The following is a 13,728-nucleotide window of genomic DNA, read 5'->3' on the forward strand; positions in this document are numbered from 1 at the left end:
TACACATCATATTCTCCTGTTAAAAAGTCGGAAATTTGGGCGAAAGAATTTTAAGAAACTTTAAGAATCGTCTCTCTGTTAAAATTTTTAGTGCCACCTCTTTACACATCATATTCTCCTGTTAAAAAGTCGGAAATTTGGTCGAAAAATATTAAGAAACTTTAAGAATTGGCTCTCTGTTAAAATTTTTAGTGCCACCTCTTTACACATCATATTCTCCTGTTAAAAAGTCGGAAATTTGGGCGAAAAATTTTAAGAAACTTTAAGAATTGGCTCTCTGTTAAAATTTTTAGTGCCACCTCTTTACACATCATATTCTCCTGTTAAAAAGTCGGAAATTTGGGCGAAAAATTTTAAGGAACTTTAAGAATCGTCTCTCTGTTAAAATTTTTAGTGCCACCTCTTTACACATCATATTCTCCTGTTAAAAAGTCGGAAATTTGGGCGAAAAATTTTAAGAAACTTTAAGAATCGTTTCTCTGTTAAAATTTTTAGTGCCACCTCTTTACACATCATATTCTCCTGTTAAAAGAGGAGTCAAATTGGCGAAGAATTTTAAGAAACTTTAAAAGTCGTCTCTCTGTTAAAATTTTTAATTGCCACCTCTTTGCACATCATATTCTCCCTATTAAAAAGTCAAATTTAGTCAGAAAATTTTAAGAACTTTAAGAAATTGGCTCTCTATTTAAAATTTTTAGTACACCACCTCTTTACATCATATTCTCCTGTTAAAGAGTGATCAGAAATTTGGGCGAAAAATTTTAGAAACTTTAAGGGTGTCTCTGTTAAAATTGTGGGTACCACCTCTTTACACATCATATTTCTCACTCTGTTAAAAGTCGGAAATTTGTAGAAAATTTTAAGGAACTTAAGAATCGTCTCTGTTAAAATTTTAGTGCCACCCTCTTTTCACACATCCTTATTCTCCTGTTAAAAGTCAGAAATTAGGCAAGAAAATTTAAGGAACTTTCAGAATCGTCTCACCAATAAAATTCTTGGTACCACCTCTTTACATCATATTCTCTGTTAAGTCAAATTTGGGCAGAAAGAATTTTAGAAACTTTAAAAATTCAGGCTCTCTGTTAAAATTTTTAGTACCACCTCTTTTACATCATATTTCTCATTAAAAAAAAGTCGGAAATTTGGGCGAAAAATTTTAAGGAACTTTAAGAATCGTCTCTCTGTTAAAATTATTAGTGCCACCTCTTTACACATCATATTCTCCTGTTAAAAAGTCGGAAATTTGGGCGAAAAATTTTAAGGAACTTTAAGAATCGTGTCTCTGTTAAAATTTTTAGTGCCACCTCTTTACACATCATATTCTCCTGTTAAAAAGTCGGAAATTTGGGCGAAAAATTTTAAGGAACTTTAAGAATTGGCTCTCTGTTAAAATTTTTAGTGCCACCTCTTTACACATCATATTCTCCTGTTAAAAAGTCGGAAATTTGGGCGAAAAATTTTAAGAAACTTTAAGAATTGGCTCTCTGTTAAAATTTTTAGTGCCACCTCTTTACACATCATATTCTCCTGTTAAAAAGTCGGAAATTTGGGCGAAAAATTTTAAGAAACTTTAAGAAGCGTCTCTCTGTTAAAATTTTTAGTGCCACCTCTTTACACATCATATTCTCCTGTTAAAAAGTCGGAAATTTGGGCGAAAGAATTTTAAGAAACTTTAAGAATCGTCTCTCTGTTAAAATTTTTAGTGCCACCTCTTTACACATCATATTCTCCTGTTAAAAAGTCGGAAATTTGGTCGAAAAATTTTAAGAAACTTTAAGAATTGGCTCTCTGTTAAAATTTTTAGTGCCACCTCTTTACACATCATATTCTCCTGTTAAAAAGTCGGAAATTTGGGCGAAAAATTTTAAGAAACTTTAAGAATTGGCTCTCTGTTAAAATTTTTAGTGCCACCTCTTTACACATCATATTCTCCTGTTAAAAAGTCGGAAATTTGGGCGAAAAATTTTAAGGAACTTTAAGAATCGTCTCTCTGTTAAAATTTTTAGTGCCACCTCTTTACACATCATATTCTCCTGTTAAAAAGTCGGAAATTTGGGCGAAAAATTTTAAGAAACTTTAAGAATCGTCTCTCTGTTAAAATTTTTAGTGCCACCTCTTTACACATCATATTCTCCTGTTAAAAGGTCGGAAATTTGGGCGAAAGAATTTTAAGAAACTTTAAGAATCGTCTCTCTGTTAAAATTTTTAGTGCCACCTCTTTACACATCATATTCTCCTGTTAAAAAGTCGGAAATTTGGTCGAAAAATATTAAGAAACTTTAAGAATTGGCTCTCTGTTAAAATTTTTAGTGCCACCTCTTTACACATCATATTCTCCTGTTAAAAAGTCGGAAATTTGGGCGAAAAATTTTAAGAAACTTTAAGAATTGGCTCTCTGTTAAAATTGTTAGTGCCACCTCTTTACACATCATATTCTCCTGTTAAAAAGTCGGAAATTTGGCCGAAAAATTTTAAGGAACTTTAAGAATCGTCTCTCTGTTAAAATTTTTAGTGCCACCTCTTTACACATCATATTCTCCTGTTAAAAAGTCGGAAATTTGGGCGAAAAATTTTAAGAAACTTTAAGAATTGGCTCTCTGTTAAAATTTTTAGTGCCACCTCTTTACACATCATATTCTCCTGTTAAAAAGTCGGAAATTTGGGCGAAAAATTTTAAGGAACTTTAAGAATCGTCTCTCTGTTAAAATTCTTAGTGCCACCTCTTTACACATCATATTCTCCTGTTAAAAAGTCGGAAATTTGGGCGAAAAATTTTAAGGAACTTTAAGAATCGTCTCTCTGTTAAAATTTTTAGTGCCACCTCTTTACACATCATATTCTCCTGTTAAAAAGTCGGAAATTTGGGCGAAAGAATTTTAAGAAACTTTAAGAATCGTCTCTCTGTTAAAATTTTTAGTGCCACCTCTTTACACATCATATTCTCCTGTTAAAAAGTCGGAAATTTGGTCGAAAAATATTAAGAAACTTTAAGAATTGGCTCTCTGTTAAAATTTTTAGTGCCACCTCTTTACACATCATATTCTCCTGTTAAAAAGTCGGAAATTTGGGCGAAAAATTTTAAGAAACTTTAAGAATTGGCTCTCTGTTAAAATTTTTAGTGCCACCTCTTTACACATCATATTCTCCTGTTAAAAAGTCGGAAATTTGGCGAAAAAATTTTAAGGAACTTTAAGAATCGTCTCTCTGTTAAAATTTTTAGTGCCACCTCTTTACACATCATATTCTCCTGTTAAAAAGTCGGAAATTTGGGCGAAAAATTTTAAGAAACTTTAAGAATTGGCTCTCTGTTAAAATTTTTAGTGCCACCTCTTTACACATCATATTCTCCTGTTAAAAAGTCGGAAATTTGGGCGAAAAATTTTAAGAAACTTTAAGAATCGTCTCTCTGTTAAAATTTTTAGTGCCACCTCTTTACACATCATATTCTCCTGTTAAAAGTCGGAAATTTGGGCGAAAAATTTTAAGAAACTTTAAGAATTGGCTCTCTGTTAAAATTTTTAGTGCCACCTCTTTACACATCATATTCTCCTGTTAAAAAGTCGGAAATTTGGGCGAAAAATTTTAAGAAACTTTAAGAATTGGCTCTCTGTTAAAATTTTTAGTGCCACCTCTTTACACATCATATTCTCCTGTTAAAAAGTCGGAAATTTGGGCGAAAAATTTTAAGGAACTTTAAGAATCGTCTCTCTGTTAAAATTTTTAGTGCCACCTCTTTACACATCATATTCTCCTGTTAAAAAGTCGGAAATTTGGGCGAAAAATTTTAAGAAACTTTAAGAATCGTCTCTCTGTTAAAATTTTTAGTGCCACCTCTTTACACATCATATTCTCCTGTTAAAAAGTCGGAAATTTGGGCGAAAAATTTTAAGAAACTTTAAGAATCGGCTCTCTGTTAAAATTTTTAGTGCCACCTCTTTACACATCATATTCTCCTGTTAAAAAGTCGGAAATTTGGGCGAAAAATTTTAAGAAACTTTAAGAATTGGCTCTCTGTTAAAATTTTTAGTGCCACCTCTTTACACATCATATTCTCCTGTTAAAAAGTCGGAAATTTGGGCGAAAAATTTTAAGAAACTTTAAGAATTGGCTCTCTGTTAAAATTTTTAGTGCCACCTCTTTACACATCATATTCTCCTGTTAAAAAGTCGGAAATTTGGGCGAAAAATTTTAAGGAACTTTAAGAATCGTCTCTCTGTTAAAATTTTTAGTGCCACCTCTTTACACATCATATTCTCCTGTTAAAAAGTCGGAAATTTGGGCGAAAAATTTTAAGAAACTTTAAGAATTGGCTCTCTGTTAAAATTTTTAGTGCCACCTCTTTACACATCATATTCTCCTGTTAAAAAGTCGGAAATTTGGGCGAAAAATTTTAAGGAACTTTAAGAATCGTCTCTCTGTTAAAATTTTTAGTGCCACCTCTTTACACATCATATTCTCCTGTTAAAAAGTCGGAAATTTGGGCGAAAAATTTTAAGGAACTTTAAGAATCGTCTCTCTGTTAAAATTTTTAGTGCCACCTCTTTACACATCATATTCTCCTGTTAAAAAGTCGGAAATTTGGGCGAAAGAATTTTAAGAAACTTTAAGAATCGTCTCTCTGTTAAAATTTTTAGTGCCACCTCTTTACACATCATATTCTCCTGTTAAAAAGTCGGAAATTTGGTCGAAAAATATTAAGAAACTTTAAGAATTGGCTCTCTGTTAAAATTTTTAGTGCCACCTCTTTACACATCATATTCTCCTGTTAAAAAGTCGGAAATTTGGGCGAAAAATTTTAAGAAACTTTAAGAATTGGCTCTCTGTTAAAATTTTTAGTGCCACCTCTTTACACATCATATTCTCCTGTTAAAAAGTCGGAAATTTGGACGAAAAATTTTAAGGAACTTTAAGAATCGTCTCTCTGTTAAAATTTTTAGTGCCACCTCTTTACACATCATATTCTCCTGTTAAAGTCGGAAATTTGGGCGAAAAATTTTAAGAAACTTTAAGAATTGGCTCTCTGTTAAAATTTTTAGTGCCACCTCTTTACACATCATATTCTCCTGTTAAAAAGTCGGAAATTTGGACGAAAAATTTTAAGGAACTTTAAGAATCGTCTCTCTGTTAAAATTTTTAGTGCCACCTCTTTACACATCATATTCTCCTGTTAAAAAGTCGGAAATTTGGGCGAAAAATTTTAAGGAACTTTAAGAATCGTCTCTCTGTTAAAATTTTTAGTGCCACCTCTTTACACATCATATTCTCCTGTTAAAAAGTCGGAAATTTGGGCGAAAAATTTTAAGGAACTTTAAGAATCGTCTCTCTGTTAAAATTATTAGTGCCACCTCTTTACACATCATATTCTCCTGTTAAAAAGTCGGAAATTTGGGCGAAAAATTTTAAGGAACTTTAAGAATCGTCTCTCTGTTAAAATTATTAGTGCCACCTCTTTACACATCATATTCTCCTGTTAAAAAGTCGGAAATTTGGGCGAAAAATTTTAAGAAACTTTAAGAACTGGCTCTCTGTTAAAATTTTTAGTGCCACCTCTTTACACATCATATTCTCCTGTTAAAAAGTCGGAAATTTGGGCGAAAAATTTTAAGGAACTTTAAGAATCGTCTCTCTGTTAAAATTTTTAGTGCCACCTCTTTACACATCATATTCTCCTGTTAAAAAGTCGGAAATTTGGGCGAAAAATTTTAAGGAACTTTAAGAATCGTCTCTCTGTTAAAATTTTTAGTGCCACCTCTTTACACATCATATTCTCCTGTTAAAAAGTCGGAAATTTGGGCGAAAAATTTTAGGGAACTTTAAGAATCGTCTCTCTGTTAAAATTTTTAGTGCCACCTCTTTACACATCATATTCTCCTGTTAAAAAGTCGGAAATTTGGGCGAAAAATTTTAAGAAACTTTAAGAATTGGCTCTCTGTTAAAATTTTTAGTGCCACCTCTTTACACATCATATTCTCCTGTTAAAAAGTCGGAAATTTGGCCGAAAAATTTTAAGGAACTTTAAGAATCGTCTCTCTGTTAAAATTTTTAGTGCCACCTCTTTACATATCATATTCTCCTGTTAAAAAGTCGGAAATTTGGGCGAAAAATTTTAAGGAACTTTAAGAATCGTCTCTCTGTTAAAATTTTTAGTGCCACCTCTTTACACATCATATTCTCCTGTTAAAAAGTCGGAAATTTGGGCGAAAGAATTTTAAGAAACTTTAAGAATCGTCTCTCTGTTAAAATTTTTAGTGCCACCTCTTTACACATCATATTCTCCTGTTAAAAAGTCGGAAATTTGGTCGAAAAATTTTAAGAAACTTTAAGAATTTGCACTCTGTTAAAATTTTAAGTGCCACCTCTTTACACATCATATTCTCCTGTTAAAAGTCGGAAATTTGGGCGAAAAATTTTAAGAAACTTTAAGAATTGGCTCTCTGTTAAAATTTTTAGTGCCACCTCTTTACACATCATATTCTCCTGTTAAAAAGTCGGAAATTTGGACGAAAAATTTTAAGGAACTTTAAGAATCGTCTCTCTGTTAAAATTTTTAGTGCCACCTCTTTACACATCATATTCTCCTGTTAAAAAGTCGGAAATTTGGGCGAAAAATTTTAAGAAACTTTAAGAATTGGCTCTCTGTTAAAATTTTTAGTGCCACCTCTTTACACATCATATTCTCCTGTTAAAAAGTCGGAAATTTGGGCGAAAAATTTTAAGGAACTTTAAGAATCGTCTCTCTGTTAAAATTTTTAGTGCCACCTCTTTACACATCATATTCTCCTGTTAAAAAGTCGGAAATTTGGGCGAGAAATTTTAAGAAACTTTAAGAATTGGCTCTCTGTTAAAATTTTTAGTGCCACCTCTTTACACATCATATTCTCCTGTTAAAAAGTCGGAAATTTGGGCGAGAAATTTTAAGAAACTTTAAGAATCGTCTCTCTGTTAAAATTTTTAGTGCCAACATCATATTCTCCTGTTAAAAAGTCGGAAATTTGGGCGAAAAATTTTAAGAAACTTTAAGAATTCTGTTAAAATTTTTAGTGCCACCTCTTTACACATCATATTCTCCTGTTAAAAAGTCGGAAATTTGGGCGAAAAATTTTAAGAAACTTTAAGAATTCTGTTAAAATTTTTAGTGCCACCTCTTTACACATCATATTCTCCTGTTAAAAAGTCGGAAATTTGGTTTAAGAAACTTTAAGAATTGGCCCTCTGTTAAAATTTTTAGTGCCACCTCTTTACACATCATATTCTCCTGTTAAAAAGTCGGAAATTTGGGCGAGAAATTTTAAGAAACTTTAAGAATTGGCTCTCTGTTAAAATTTTTAGTGCCACCTCTTTACACATCATATTCTCCTGTTAAAAAGTCGGAAATTTGGCCGAAAAATTTTAAGGAACTTTAAGAATCGTCTCTCTGTTAAAATTTTTAGTGCCACCTCTTTACACATCATATTCTCCTGTTAAAAAGTCGGAAATTTGGGCGAAAAATTTTAAGAAACTTTAAGAATTGGCTCTCTGTTAAAATTTTTAGTGCCACCTCTTTACACATCATATTCTCCTGTTAAAAAGTCGGAAATTTGGGCGAAAAATTTTAAGGAACTTTAAGAATCGTCTCTCTGTTAAAATTTTTAGTGCCACCTCCTCTCACATCATATTCTCCTGTTAAAAAGTCGGAAATTTGGGCGAAAAATTTTAAGGAACTTTAAGAATCGTCTCTCTGTTAAAATTTTTAGTGCCACCTCTTTACACATCATATTCTCCTGTTAAAAAGTCGGAAATTTGGGCGAAAAATTTTAAGGAACTTTAAGAATCGTCTCTCTGTTAAAATTCTTAGTGCCACCTATTTACACATCATATTCTCCTGTTAAAAAGTCGGAAATTTGGGCGAAAAATTTTAAGGAACTTTAAGAATCGTCTCTCTGTTAAAATTCTTAGTGCCACCTCTTTACACATCATATTCTCCTGTTAAAAGTCGGAAATTTGGGCGAAAAATTTTAAGAAACTTTAAGAACTGGCTCTCTGTTAAAATTTTTAGTGCCACCTCTTTACACATCATATTCTCCTGTTAAAAAGTCGGAAATTTGGTCGAAAAATTTTAAGAAACTTTAAGAATCGTCTCTCTGTTAAAATTTTTAGTGCCACCTCTTTACACATCATATTCTCCTGTTAAAAAGTCGGAAATTTGGTCGAAAAATTTTAAGAAACTTTAAGAATTGGCTCTCTGTTAAAATTTTTAGTGCCACCTCTTTACACATCATATTCTCCTGTTAAAAAGTCGGAAATTTGGGCGAAAAATTTTAAGGAACTTTAAGAATCGTCTCTCTGTTAAAATTTTTAGTGCCACCTCTTTACACATCATATTCTCCTGTTAAAAAGTCGGAAATTTGGGCGAAAGAATTTTAAGAAACTTTAAGAATTGGCTCTCTATTAAAATTTTTAGTGCCACCTCTTTACACATCATATTCTCCTGTTAAAAAGTCGGAAATTTGGTCGAAAAATTTTAAGAAACTTTAAGAATTGGCTGGCCTCTGTTAAAATTTTTAGTGCCACCTCTTTACACATCATATTCTCCTGTTAAAAAGTCGGAAATTTGGGCGAAAAATTTTAAGGAACTTTAAGAATCGTCTCTCTGTTAAAATTTTTAGTGCCACCTCTTTACACATCATATTCTCCTGTTAAAAAGTCGGAAATTTGGGCGAAAAATTTTAAGAAACTTTAAGAATCGGCTCTCTGTTAAAATTTTTAGTGCCACCTCTTTACACATCATATTCTCCTGTTAAAAAGTCGGAAATTTGGGCGAAAAATTTTAAGGAACTTTAAGAATCGTCTCTCTGTTAAAATTTTTAGTGCCACCTCTTTACACATCATATTCTCCTGTTAAAAAGTCGGAAATTTGGGCGAAAAATTTTAAGGAACTTTAAGAATCGTCTCTCTGTTAAAATTTTTAGTGCCACCTCTTTACACATCATATTCTCCTGTTAAAAAGTCGGAAATTTGGGCGAAAGAATTTTAAGAAACTTTAAGAATCGTCTCTCTGTTAAAATTTTTAGTGCCACCTCTTTACACATCATATTCTCCTGTTAAAAAGTCGGAAATTTGGTCGAAAAATTTTAAGAAACTTTAAGAATTGGCTCTCTGTTAAAATTTTTAGTGCCACCTCTTTACACATCATATTCTCCTGTTAAAAAGTCGGAAATTTGGGCGAAAAATTTTAAGAAACTTTAAGAATTGGCTCTCTGTTAAAATTTTTAGTGCCACCTCTTTACACATCATATTCTCCTGTTAAAAAGTCGGAAATTTGGGCGAAAAATTTTAAGAAACTTTAAGAATTGGCTCTCTGTTAAAATTTTTAGTGCCACCTCTTTACACATCATATTCTCCTGTTAAAAAGTCGGAAATTTGGCCGAAAAATTTTAAGGTACTTTAAGAATCGTCTCTCTGTTAAAATTTTTAGTGCCACCTCTTTACACATCATATTCTCCTGTTAAAAAGTCGGAAATTTGGGCGAAAAATTTTAAGGAACTTTAAGAATCGTCTCTCTGTTAAAATTTTTAGTGCCACCTCTTTACACATCATATTCTCCTGTTAAAAAGTCGGAAATTTGGGCGAAAAATTTTAAGGAACTTTAAGAATCGTCTCTCTGTTAAAATTGTTAGTGCCACCTCTTTACACATCATATTCTCCTGTTAAAAAGTCGGAAATTTGAGCGAAAAATTTTAAGGAACTTTAAGAATCGTCTCTCTGTTAAAATTCTTAGTGCCACCTCTTTACACATCATATTCTCCTGTTAAAAAGTCGGAAATTTGGGCGAAAAATTTTAAGAAACTTTAAGAATTGGCTCTCTGTTAAAATTTTTAGTGCCACCTCTTTACACATCATATTCTCCTGTTAAAAAGTCGGAAATTTGGGCGAAAAATTTTAAGGAACTTTAAGAATCGTCTCTCTGTTAAAATTTTTAGTGCCACCTCTTTACACATCATATTCTCCTGTTAAAAAGTCGGAAATTTGGGCGAAAAATTTTAAGGAACTTTAAGAATCGTCTCTCTGTTAAAATTTTTAGTGCCACCTCTTTACACATCATATTCTCCTGTTAAAAAGTCGGAAATTTGGGCGAAAGAATTTTAAGAAACTTTAAGAATTGGCTCTCTGTTAAAATTTTTAGTGCCACCTCTTTACACATCATATTCTCCTGTTAAAAAGTCGGAAATTTGGGCGAAAAATTTTAAGAAACTTTAAGAAATTGTTCTCTGTTAAAATTTTTAGTGCCACCTCTTTACACATCATATTCTCCTGTTAAAAAGTCGGAAATTTGGGCGAAAAATTTTAAGGAACTTTAAGAATCGTCTCTCTGTTAAAATTTTTAGTGCCACCTCTTTACACATCATATTCTCCTGTTAAAAGTCGGAAATTTGGGCGAAAAATTTTAAGGAACTTTAAGAATCGTCTCTCTGTTAAAATTTTTAGTGCCACCTCTTTACACATCATATTCTCCTGTTAAAAAGTCGGAAATTTGGGCGAAAAATTTTAAGAAACTTTAAGAATTGGCTCTCTGTTAAAATTTTTAGTGCCACCTCTTTACACATCATATTCTCCTGTTAAAAAGTCGGAAATTTGGGCGAAAAATTTTAAGGAACTTTAAGAATCGTCTCTCTGTTAAAATTTTTAGTGCCACCTCTTTACACATCATATTCTCCTGTTAAAAAGTCGGAAATTTGGGCGAAAAATTTTAAGGAACTTTAAGAATCGTCTCTCTGTTAAAATTTTTAGTGCCACCTCTTTACACATCATATTCTCCTGTTAAAAAGTCGGAAATTTGGGCGAAAGAATTTTAAGAAACTTTAAGAATCGTCTCTCTGTTAAAATTTTTAGTGCCACCTCTTTACACATCATATTCTCCTGTTAAAAAGTCGGAAATTTGGGCGAAAGAATTTTAAGAAACTTTAAGAATTGGCTCTCTGTTAAAATTTTTAGTGCCACCTCTTTACACATCATATTCTCCTGTTAAAAAGTCGGAAATTTGGGCGAAAAATTTTAAGGAACTTTAAGAATCGTCTCTCTGTTAAAATTTTTAGTGCCACCTCTTTACACATCATATTCTCCTGTTAAAAAGTCGGAAATTTGGGCGAAAAATTTTAAGAAACTTTAAGAATTGGCTCTCTGTTAAAATTTTTAGTGCCACCTCTTTACACATCATATTCTCCTGTTAAAAAGTCGGAAATTTGGGCGAAAAATTTTAAGGAACTTTAAGAATCGTCTCTCTGTTAAAATTTTTAGTGCCATCTCTTTACACATCATATTCTCCTGTTAAAAAGTCGGAAATTTGGGGGAATATTTTTCATATTTTTTTTTTTAATTTTTCGCGTTTTTCCTCCTCTAAAATTATATTTCTCTAATCAGAAATCGCAAAATTGAACAAAAATCCTGACTGGCTATCCGAAAATTTTGAATCTTGGAATTCTTGGAATAATTTGCTGTGTTACCTCTATATGTTTTATATTCCCCTAGTGCACAGTCGAAATTTCAGCAAAATATTTGCCAAATATTTCGATTTTGTAATGGGAGAATATAATCATGTAGAAAATAGCACAAATAATTTTTCCAAGATTTCCCCAATTCATAATTTTGTGCCATTGGCAGAAATTTTCGAGTGTATTTTACGATTTTGTATTAGGTAAATATAATTTTATTGGAGGTATCATGCCATAATCCTTTCAACAAACTTACCTTTATGAGTGCCATATTTTCTGGACCTATATATATGTATATTTTTTTTTTTGTTATGTTTTTCAACAGTTTACTTAATTCTAGATTAATATAATGAAAATGATGTTTTACTTACCCTTTAAATTTTGACGTCTTTATTGTCTTCTCTATCTTTATTGTTTTTTGTTGAAAATATAATTTATATGAAAATCGGAATTTAAAGCCATTTTTAATTTTCCGAAAAATTTTAATTACTATCTCTTTGAGAATTATATTCTCCTTATCAGAAATCGCAAAATTAATCAAAAATACTTGCTGGCTATCCGAAAATTTTAAGTCTTAAAATTCTGGGAATAATTTTATATACTAATTTTTTACATTTTATATTCTCATAATCCATAATAGAAATTTCAGGCAATAAAATTTTTGTCTGAATTTACGATTTTGTAACAGAGGAATATAAATGTAAAAGAAGTAGTATATAAAATTGTTCCAAGATTTTCATAACTCAAAACTTTGTGCCATGAACAAAAGTTTTCGACTGTATTTTACGATTTTGTATAAGGAAAATATAATTTTAAAGGACATAGCATGTGTGAATTTTATAGAATTTCATGTATTTTTATTTTTTGTATACTTATCTCTTTTCAGGAATTAACATTTTGGTCAATTTTTAAATATTTCTTTTAATATTAATATATTTATCATTTTGATCGATATTTTATATTCAATTATTCCATTATATTCAATATTCTTGTTTCATTCAGGTGTTCCATAAAGTCAAATTGATTAGATTTATTTAGAAGAAAATAAAAATTTTAATCAAATATATATAAACTTATATATAAACTATTTTATAAAATTTTGTGTTTCTTCATTTAGAATTGTATTCTCATAATATAAAATCGAAATTTTTAGCTAGAATCTTTTTATTTTTCGGAAAATTCCATTTACTGTCTGTTTATTATATATGCTTATTGTAAATTCAAATTTAAAATTCAAAATTTAAGTAATAAAGTACTTATTGAATTCTTAATTTTTCGAATTATTTTACTGCTATCTTCTCTGATTTTATTTTCTTTTTTCTATTTTCTACAGAATCAATGTTTTTCCGAAATATTTTTCAATCCTGAATGTTTTCGAAATGTTTTACGTGATAAATTTTCCTTAATTATATTTTTTTAATATAAAATCAGAATTTTAGTTGATAATTTTTTTGAGAAAAATTCTTGAAGGAAGTATACTTATTAGCTTTTTATATATCATTTTCATAAACAAATCAAAGATTTTAGTGATGATAATTTTTGTTCAATTTTAGTTGGAATTTTATTTATTTTGAGTATAATTTTAGAAAGATGAAAAAAATATGATGAATAATGATAAAAAGATAGGTATAAAATAAAATCAATGCCATTTCTAGTGAAACACATGTAAATGAAACACATAATAAAGATAAGGAAATATTAGAAAAAAACAGAGATGAAATAAGAATTGATTATTAGCACCATCTTTTGAATATCAAATACATTTTTCCAAAGATATTTCCAAAGATAAGATAAATTAGAAAAGAATTAAGGATAAACGCCATCTATCAAATTCTAAAAACATTTTTTTAAATATATTCAAAAAAATGTCATTTATTTTCAATTCTTATTTTTTCTTATTTTGTTTAAGAAAGATATCTTTAGTACTCAAAAGATAAACTGATGATCAGTTTTTATAGAATCTATTTTTATCTTACTATTTATTTTTTTTAATGTATTTCATTTCAAGTATTCTAAAGATAGCGCTGATTTTCAAATTTTTATGTTATTTTTTTTCCCTTATATGTTCTCTTTGTCTATGTTTACGAAATCATGCTTTCAAGAATCTCTGATTCTCAGCTCATAGAAAAATAAAAAATGCTAACATATTTATAGACATTTTTGCAGACTAAAAATTTAGAGAGATTTTAAAGGCTAAAATAAGTACAAAAATGATACATAAAAAAATGGATTTATTAAATTATAGATTACGAGTCAGAAA

This window comes from Apis cerana, linkage group LG1, assembly GCF_029169275.1.
Source record: "Apis cerana isolate GH-2021 linkage group LG1, AcerK_1.0, whole genome shotgun sequence".
Taxonomy (NCBI): domain Eukaryota; kingdom Metazoa; phylum Arthropoda; class Insecta; order Hymenoptera; family Apidae; genus Apis; species Apis cerana.